Here is an 11,233-nt window from a genome sequence, read left to right as displayed (position 1 = left end):
ACTGATCACTGACTTGATAATGGTTGGAGAAGAAAGTAATACACATGGCCTTAAATTTATTTATTTCTTGATTAACTGATGGAATGTGCTACCTGAAAGGAATGAAAGCAGATAACCCAACCTCATTTTTTTTACAAAGCTGCTAATGATCAATCTCCTATAAATAGGCAAAATATATTTTAGATGAAGAGGGATTTTTAGGAAATTCATTTAGCAGGATACCCTTGGTTTAGCATTGCGTAGGCAAAGCACATCTAGGACATAGGGATTGATGAGGTATGACTTTTGGTAGCATATTACATAAGCTATACCAAATCTACAAAGTATGGGATACAAAGTAGAGCTGTTTTACCATGTATATAGTAACTAACCTGTATCCCCTGCTAAAGGCCCCATACATTGCTCAGGGCCAAAGAGCTTATGTCTGATATGTGAAGGAAGGAATCACTCTGACCTCTCCCTGTTTCTCCTTTATTTATTGAATCATTAAAATAGTGGGAAAAATCTCTGAACTGAGTCTAATTTGGCAGTCAAATTATTTTCATAATTATAAACATATTTGAATTTAAACTTAAGGACAAAAATAGGTGTCTTAGCCCCATATATTTCAAGCCACTTGCCCTTTAAAATTTTGAAAGTTGAAACAATGTGTTTGACACAAAGTCATTTATCTGGAAAAAGCGGGAAGAGAAATGCTTGATGTTAATGCACACAATTATACACACTTAAAACATTTTAAAAGCTGTCAACTTCTTGGTTCATCAACCTTAACAGCAACCCATAAAATTGTTCTTGTTTTGTACATCTTTAATTTGAAAAGAAGAGAAGCATGATGTTGTACAGCTTTGATAGCATCTGTCACTCACATCAGGGACATAAGTTTGTTTCCATAATGTGCCTTATCTATATTGAAGTTTTTGCCATAAATCTTATTTTTTAAATAAGTAAATTCATGAAGCTTATAATCTGCACATTACGTACAATTTTAATATATAAGATGATAGCACCCTCTAACATTGATTTCACTTAATCTTTAACCTGACATATTGCAGGTTTTACAGTGGCAGTTCTCACATTGAGACTCCATCTGTTAATGGCAGGAAACGACATTGCTATACTCCAGGAAGCTGCCAAAAAAGTGTAAATGACTTGATATGCCATGCACTGTGGTGTTCCACTGTACTTAAAGATGCTCTTTTTGTATTTCCCAAATACATGGTAATGGCCATCAAATACAACTGATAACAATCCCTGAAGATCAGTGTCAGTTACACATTTTAAGACATGAAGGAAACAATAATTTATATCTACTACTGTTGATGTATAAAAATTCCTGTAGCATCTCTCAGAGAAGTACCTAGGCATTCTGACAGAACTATTAAAAGCGTTATTTCCTATCAGTGAGCTAAGCTAAGGCTGCCAAATGCTTTCTCAAGCTCTGCAAGTCACTGAATCCTTTAAGTCATATTACTTTGATTATATTAGTTACAGGGCGTCTCATATCTTTCCAAGTATGTCAAACTGGAATAATGTGAGCATTCAAAAGCAATTTATTTCCTGGAAAATCTTCAAAAAATGCAAAAGACACTTTTCCATAGATTAAATAGGAGAACACGTCTTGACAAATAGAGTCTTTTTCCAAGTCAGATTAATAAATATTCATTTGGCACCTACTGTGTGTCAGGAAATTGCTGAGTGCTGGGTCTAAAGATACTACAAAATATGTTTTCTTCTCACAGAAAACACATCAATAATTTACTGAAAATGATACACTTACATGGAACTGGAAGGCAATCCATTTGTCATAAGGGCTGCCAGAGAGAGAGAGAGAGAGAGAGAGAGAGAGAGAAGTAACATTGTAGTTTAGGATAGTAGAAAGAACTAGAATTTTAATTGACACTGGCTTAAATAAAAGCAACCTTTAACACATATTTTTGTTGTTGTTGTTCAATGACATTAATAAAGGTCTATGATTTCTATAACTTTATTTTCTTATCAATAAAGTGGAATGTGTTTATGCCTACCAAAGGGGGTAGGTTTATTGTGGGAATTAAATGAGATGTGCAAATACATAAAATTCAAGGGAGGAAGAAACTTAACGATCTTTTATGGTCACAGAAACTTCACATAAAATATCATACTTAACCAAGATATTGAATGCTATCTATGTTTTAATAGGTGGAAGACGGAAAGAGAAAACCATATGAAAAAAAGACACAAATTTCTAAAAAAGCATCCTGTCTTTGAAGAGTGGCAAATACTATTCTGTTTTTGAGTACAGGAATAGATCCAACTTGTAATTATAAAACAGAATGGTAAGAACATAAGTAGAGAAAGATAGATAAAATTGTTGTTTTCTATATTGGATATTTTTTCTCTGGATGTAGTCATTATTGTTTTTTCACCCAAACATGCTGTAGAAGTTGGATTTGTTTTACTAATTAAGCATTCTATTTGAAATAAGTTTAAATTAGCATCAGAAGGCAGTCTAAAGTTGTAGTATAAATTCCCTAAAAGGAGAAAGTTCTACAGTGTCGGCTTCATATAGAGACTTATACTATCTAGCGTGCATCTTATAGAAAACACATTTTTAAATATATGTTGAGAAAATTATGTTAATATCTGAAATGTAATACAAGTATATATAGTAAGCATCATAAACTTAGAAAGCAATTATTAATCATGCAGTATCAATACATTATGCAAGGTTATTTTTGTTTAATTATAATCTTCTTTATGTATTTATAGAATTATCTCACTCTCACAAGGCAACTGTAATAGGCTACTTATATTAATTCATCTCTTTGGAAATACTGTTCACACAGAATTATCACTGAAGTATGAAATTAAGTTTGCTGATTCGAAAGTTATATAGTTTTAATTTTTTTCAATGAATGTAAACTTCTCATAATTTTTCATGAATTTTAAACTATAATACAGTCCTGATATATTTTAAGTAAATTAAATTTACATTTCAAAATTACTAATTTTTAAAATTAATTCAGCATAATTTACCACAACATATAAAATGTAAAAAATTTCATGAATTATTTCCTTTTTCTGCCTAGTATTAATGGCAGATCTGCTTACATTAACCCAAGGAAATATTGACACTACTGTTTTACTCAGAGTTACAAAGAAAATTCCAAAAGACTTGCCCTCTGACTCATTCATATATTCACACATTCACAAAGTATACAACACTCAGGGAGAATTTTTTGATCTCTACCAGTGAAAAATACTGCTTCCCTGGCTTCCAAAAAGGGTATTGTTATATTACATACATTTATTTGGTTGGCTAATTTAAATATGTCCTCAACTTGAGTGTGAAAATCTTCATTCTTCTCATATTAAATAAATAAGTCAGTTAGTGTCATGAATTTGTTTTTACGAAGCTCATGGCAGCCTGTTACCTCTGTTATGCCATTGTTGTCCACATCCATTGGGCTTCTGCTGAAATGCAGCTACTGCTTTTCACCATCTTCTGGATGTCTACAACTGAGTCCTACGGCTGCTGTCTTCTTTCCATCAACATAATCTCCTAAACTCTTGTCTGGTTGAACCTCCCTTTTTTGGCATCTACAAGTCAGTTCAAATTTTGTTTTGGGATTCAAAAAGGCTTTTTTTTTTACATTAATATTACAATTACGAAAGTTAAGATGTACAGCACGAAATAACTTGTTAACACAGAGGAGTTAACAAGTGAAATTTAAAAGACTGTAGCTCTAGGTATAAGTTAAAATTGTACCAGGCTACTAATAACAAATAAATAATAGGAATTTAAACAAAATAAACCTTTCTTTTATCTATTATAAACAACAGGGTGTTAGACAACTGTAGAATATTGGATTATTTGTGGATATTTGTTCCAAATGTTTTCCTCTCTCCCTGGAATAGAAATTTGCATTCCTTTGTTTCTAACTTTTCAGTGCCTCGTCACTTGGACTTAACCATATGACTTACTTTGACCAATAAAATACAAGTGGAAATTCTACTATGCTACTTCCAAGAAAAGTCTTAAAGAAGTCTGGAAATTTTCCACAGCTCTCTACACATGTCCTCTGTCCCCAGTCAGAAGAACACATACTAGGAAGCTGTTAATTCCTTAGCTTGGATCCTGGAATGAAGACACCTGGAGTAGACTTGAAAGTCTGAAGTCCAGCTGACCCCCAGCTCAGATTAGTGAAAGTATAGTCCACCAGCCAACATGTGAACAGGAAACAAATATTTGTTTTATGTTACTATATTCAGAATAATTGTACCAAATTTATCTCAAGTTATCAGTTCTCCAGGGATAGTATGACAGCTACCTGTTGAGACCTCAGACACTTTTATCTTTTAGGCACAGTATATTTAACTGATGACTTCCATCTTCAAGCAAACAGTTATTCCCCAAATGGCAATTGGAATTTGCAGGTAACATTTCTAATATATATTTTGCCAAACTTACCTACAATAGAGCCATAAAACTGTAATCTTTTTTATTATTATTATCATTATATTTTAATTTTTAGGGTACATGTGCACAATGTGCAGGTTTGTCACATATGTATCCATGTGCCATGTTGGTGTGCTGCACCCGTCAACTCGTCATTTAGCATTAGATATATCTCCTAATGCTGTCCCTCCCCCCATATGTTTATTGCGGCACTATTCACAATAGCAAGGACTTGGAACCAACCCAAATGTCCAACAATGATAGACTGGATTAAGAAAATGTGGCACATATACACCATGGAATACTATGCAGCCATAAAAAATGATAAGTTCATGTCCTTTGTAGGGACATGGATGAAACTGGAAACCATCATTCTCAGTAAACTATCACAAGGACAAAAAACCAAACACCGCATGTTCTCACTCATGGGTGGGAATTAAACAATGAAAACTGTAATCTTTAACTAGGAATACTGCCTGTTGTAATAAAATTGTGTTTCTGTTACTAAGAAAATAATGGATATTGAACAGACATCTGGTAATCATTGCCAAACTCTGACGTAGCTGTCTATTGTAGGCTAAATTGTGTTCTCCCCAAATTTATGTGTTGACATCCTAACAGCCAGAACCTCAGAATGTGACTGTATTTGGAAATAATGTATTTAAATTGATATACTTCAGTTAAAACGAGGTCATTAAAGTAGGTTCTGACATCCAATATGACTGGTGCCTTTATAGGAAAAGACAATTAGGACACAGATGGGTACAGCATGATAGCCATGTGAAGACATAGGAGATACACAGCCTCTACAAGCCAAAAGAGAGGCATCAATAGAAAGTAACTCTACCAATATATTGATCTCAGACTGTTACCTTCCAGAATTGTGGTACTTTCTTATTGCAGTCTTACCAAATAAGTACATGTTTTGATACCAGGAGTGAGGTACTCCTGTAACAAATACCTAAAGATGTGGAAGTGGCTTTGGAACTGGATAACAGAACCTGGAAGAATACTGAGGTGCATGTTAGGAAAAAAAATCTACGATGCCTGGAATAAATTTTGTAGAAATACGGATATTAAAGGCAGTTCTGGTGAGTACACAGAAAAAAGGAAAGCTGAAAGCTTCTATTTTCAGAGAGAATGCATATATCAGTACATATATGAATGTTAAAGATGCTTGTGGTGAGGCCTCACACAGAAATGAAGACATGATATTGGGAAGTGGGGGAACAGTGATTTCGGTTATGAAATGGCAAAGAACTTGGCTGAGTTGTGTATGAGGGTTTTGTGCAAGATAGAACTTTTAAGTGGTAAACATGAATAATTAGCTAAGGAGATTTCTAAACAAAGTATTGATGGTGTTTACTGGTTTCTCCTTGTTGCTTATAGCAACCTGAGTGAGGAGAGAGATAAATTGAAGAACTGTTAGGCAAAAATGAACCAGAACTTGAAGACTTGGAAAATTACCAGTCTATTTATATTGCAAAATAATACCAAAGAATTTTGAGAAAAGAACATCAAGGATATGGCTGGGCTAGAAAGATCTGCTAGAAAGATTACAGGTAAGTGACACAATAAGATATGCATATTTGATCCCTGCACCTGGTTGTTTATACAGTATTTCTAAAACTCTTGTAATTTCCTGAGTGATGGGATTGATAGAAGAATCTTACGCAGATCTTCTAAGTTCCTTGAAATTTATTGGGTGACAGGAACATTTTCATTTTTATGAGGCAACTCTTGCTGGGCTGAACTCATCCTGAAGCTGGGCTCCTAGACAGCTTCAGGATGGGGGCAGGTCACCAGAAAGACCAAGTCGTAATTAGAAGCTAAAAACATTTAGTCCTACCCCCACATCCTCTAGCGAGTGGGACTAGAGATTGAGTAAATGCATCAGGCTCACACGAATGAAGCCTCTACGCAAATTCCTAATCTATCGGATTCGGAGAGCCTCTGGGTTTGTGAACACATCCACATGCCAGGAAGGTGGCGTACTCCAAGTACACAGGGACAAAGGTGACTCAATTAGGACCCTTCTGGACTTTGCTCCATGTACCTCTTCATCTGGCTGTACATTCATATCTTTTATAATATCCTTTATAATAAACTTGTAAACTTGAGTAAAGTGTTTCCTGAGTTATATGAACTGTCATAGAAAATTATTGAACTATTGAACCTGAGAAGGAGATTATGGAAAACCCTGATTTGTGATACTTTTGGTGCTAGTCTTGGAAAACGAATACACTATCCCAAAGTCAAACTTGCCTACTATACCCTCCTTTAATTTTTTTATTTTTAGTTGTTTTCCTATAAAATATCAGATCACTATATTATATAGATCATTTGACATCTCCTTCATGCTTTAGAATTTTTGGTTGACAGATTTATAGTGACTTTATTTTCTATACACTTTGTTTAATTATTAATTTTAAATGATGTATCTTGTATTTATTGATCTGTTGACTTAAGATCAACTTAAGACTCTCAATTGACTGATTTCTTATTTACCTTCAAACTTCTTTAAGCTATCCCTTCCCTTTTCTATTGCTAAGGTTTACATAAGAAAATTCTGTTCTGTAAATATAACAGTAACTAATGATTTGTTTGAAGATTTGTTTACATAATTGAAAACAGATAATAGCATTTACAAAGCCTTAATTAAATAAATATATCTAGAAGACTAGGCCTATTTAAAAAGATACAAAAAGATTTATCACCAAAAGTCTGCTGTTAGCAGTTAAATATTAAAAACATTATGATCAGATTCACAACATTTTCTAAATTATAAGAATAACTCAAAATTACATCATGTCTATACTTTCTTTTTTATCTGAATTGTCTTTTATAGATTCTCAGACCTATGAGATTTATTAATTGTGTTTATTTTTTCATGTTGACAGAATAATTTGCTCATCTCTCATTCATACTACTATCCAGATTCCTAACTGGGCTTCAGAAAATTTACTGATTTACAGAAAAATTATTCTCAGAACCTTGTGAACTTTTGTTCAATGTAAACAGTCACTTTCTAGGAGAGGTGCACAGCTTTTATCATAGTGCTTTTCTTCTTTATACTCTGAAGTAGAATACATTTTGGATGGCATATTTTCTTCTTCTTGATTGTTTCTTTTCTCTTCCAGAATGCATTCTCTTTTGACTTTTTCATTAAGCAACATTGTGAAAGAAGTACAATTTCTGAGTCTTAGTATATCTGAAAATATTTCTTTTATCCTCTTGGTGGACATTTGATAGAATACCAAATTTTAGATCTAGAATTTCTTTTGCTTACAATTCTGAAACTTTTATTTTATTCTCTTTTGCCAAATAATGTTGTTGATGTGGAATTAGATGTAATACAACCTTCATTCTTTTTATGGTAGCATGCATAATGTTGGTATGTGTTTTACTTTTGAAACTTCACTAGAACGCATGTTGAGCAGACTGCCTGTCTGATTGCTGGATCTCCCCCTTCCTAGAACTGCGAATTTAATCCAATCATTTTGCTCTCTCTAAAATTAGTTGACAGTACTTTAAATTTGTCAATAATTGCTATATAGTCATAACTTTGTCCTCTTTTCACTGAGCAATTTTGTCCAATTGAAAGAATACACTTCATTCCACACACTTAGATGGACTTTCACTGTGAGGCATCTTAAAGCTTTTGGATAGCAAGTATATTGATCATTCTTTTAATTTGATTCTCCACACAGGGATGGGCTTCAATCTGCTTTTATTGATCAAAGTTTTTCTTAGTTTTGGTTTCAAATAGTTGGGAATAAGATAGATGCCTCCTGCAACGCTTAAAGTTCAAAAAAGTTGAATTCTTTCATTTCTTTATTGCAAAGTGATGAATTCTTTTTCTGAATTCATCTCCTCTCTGTAGTGCCTTGACAAATAGAGCACATTGTGATAAAAATGTTTTGTGAACATATCATTGTATACTTCTCCCCAAATATCTTGGCAAACCAATTCTATAACAAATTACTGTTCTCACCTCCCAACTCCCAACCTCTGTAGCTGAAGTAGGCAGAATAGCTTGGAGGCTGGTGTTGTAGACTGCAGTGCCTGTGAGTCACACTGTGTGAGTGGAAACCTGTCTCCAACACTTACTAGCTGTGCAATTTCAGGCTGATATTGCCTGCTTTCTTCGTGTCTCCTTTCATTCACCTGGGAATAATGACAGTTTCTTTTTCATTGGGCTGTTATTAGGATACTAATCAATCAATCAATTGATCTACTGATACATAGATGAATCAGAACATTAGCTAGAATTTTCTAAGAGCAACTGCAAAGGTAATAGTAGTTATAATTACTATTTAATTAATTGTCAATAGCAACAGGACAGTGAGGTAGGGAAGTGCCTGGGTGCTAAAACCTGATGCAATATGTAGAAGAGAAGTAATTCACACTTTTTCCCTTTAATTTTAAGCTGTTTGGGGCAATTTCAAGGCAAATGGAAGGAGCAATTAACCTGCCACCATGAACTCAGGCACCTAAGTATGGTAGATAAAAAGTAACATTTTTAAAAATGCTTTTTTAAATTAGTTACCAAATAGTTGATCTAATACCTTATCTAAAATTTTCCATAGGTAGTGGATATATATTTTCTTAATCAACCAACATCACTTTCTCTATTTGTGATAGCAGAACCTCAGTTTCCCATAGAAAACCCATTTTTTAATGGGTTGGAGAAGAGCCTTAAGCTACTTCTTTCTATTATAACAAAAGCAGTAAGTGAGCCTGATTCCTCGGACCTAGAAACCAAAGAATTCCATCTCCCTGGCCTCAGTGACTCGTTAGTTTGCTTGCAAAATAAAATCTTTCGCATCACCATGGCATCCATGCATAAAATGAGCATGACGTCTCAATACATATTTTTGAAATCTGGATTATTAATTTATTTCTGGCCATTACAAGATGATAATGCACCCTTTGAGGTTTTAATAATAGGTTGTTGACTTTTTTAGCTTCAAGAAATTGATATAACTGCTTAGCAAAAGGCATTCAAAGCTCTATAGAATCATAAGTATCTACTATTAATTTTGTTTTTAATTCTACTTATTTATTAATGTGTTTTATCATTTACATATTATCAACTTTAAAACCATTATTTTCCATGTATTCTAAAGTTTCTGTTTATTTAATCACAGTTATATTGATAAAGATTTTCACATGATTGGCCCTATTAATATGACTAATCATTGACAGAAGCCAAAATTAGAACCCAGGTTTATGACACATAAAACAATTTACTATTTACAATCATTCTGTTTTTACTTTATTATTCAACTGTTACCAGTGTCTGCTATATACTACCTGAATTAATAATTTGCACAAGGCCAATAAGCTGAAGTGTAGAAAAGTTTCATGATAATGCATCTGGGAAAGGTCAAACTTTCTACTTAAAAATTAGTAATCTCTCAAAGAATCAAAAAGAAAACATATAGTCTTTACCTTGGATAACAATATTCTAATTGTAATATACTTTACTGATGAGGAAATATTAGACATTAAAGTACAGGAAAATAAAGTAAAAATAAACAATGAACTATGGAAAAATACTATGATAATCAAATGAAGATCTGTGATCAAAAATTTCTTTAGCATTAAAAGTGCACAGTTGGCTGGAATAGATATTACTCATGTGACATGTTATAGACAAGTCTGAGAAGTAAATCATTTCTTTCTTGTAATAGGAAAAAATAAAATTATTCTAAAGAATAATATATTTGTTTTATTCTGTGTATATTCTCCATCTTTAGCAGTGAATTTTTCTATTGATTATAATGAAAATGTTTTCAATTAAAAATAAATGCTGTGCTAAAATAATAATTAACACTTATTGGGTATTTCATTATGCTAGACATTGTTCTAATTATTTTGCACACTTGTACTCATTCAGTCTTCAAATTACCAGTAATAATTACTCCAATTACAAATGATAATTTCAAAATTGCAGATGGTAAAATGAGGCAGAAAACATAAGTAATTCACCCCATCTTAGAAATGGTAAATATCTGAGCTATGACTGGAAGCCAGGCAGGGCATGTCTGACACTAGATGCTTAACCACTATTCTATACTACCATGTTATAAAAAATTAAGTAAAAAAAATAATTTTCATATTTTTTTCTGTTGTGTTGAGAAAGTTGACCTAGATGTCTTGACAGCAACATGCAGAGAAAAATGACTATAGATAAAAATAGCATTTAACTATGTCTCTAAGACTCCCATAAAATTTTCAATGCTTTTCAAATCATGGTAGAGAAATTATAATTAAATACTGAAGATTCAACTATATTTTTTAATTCTAAAACTACAGACATAAAGCAACGTTTAAAATGTTACTCTCTTTAAATTTAATCATCCTGTGAAGAAAGAGCTAATCTCAAGCCTGCTTCATTAGATCAGCTCTGCCAGGAAAATACTAAGAAATTGTCCACATGGCATTGGACCATGAGATTCAGTTACATTTTTTTTTCCTAAGAAGACTGGTCTCACATAGCCTCACTTTTTTCCTGCCTCCATTACATTCTTCATGTAAACTATGCATTAACTTTTAGTTTTTCTACTGTTAAAAGGAAATCTAGAGTTAAATATTTAGAAAAAAATTTAAAGACATCAGCTTCCGGTTCAAAATTCAATAAACTAAATAACTTATTTTTATGCAAAGACTTATTATAAATTAGGAACTAACAAAAGAAGGGCCAAGGTTTTATCAAAATTTGAAAAAATTATAATGATGAATTTGTGTAGCTCTTTACAATTTACAGAACACTTTATCATAAATCGTCTC

Source organism: Hylobates moloch, unplaced genomic scaffold, assembly GCF_009828535.3.
Source record: "Hylobates moloch isolate HMO894 unplaced genomic scaffold, HMol_V3 SCAFFOLD_4, whole genome shotgun sequence".
Taxonomy (NCBI): Eukaryota; Metazoa; Chordata; class Mammalia; order Primates; family Hylobatidae; genus Hylobates; species Hylobates moloch.
Note: the sequence above shows the minus strand (reverse complement) of the source record.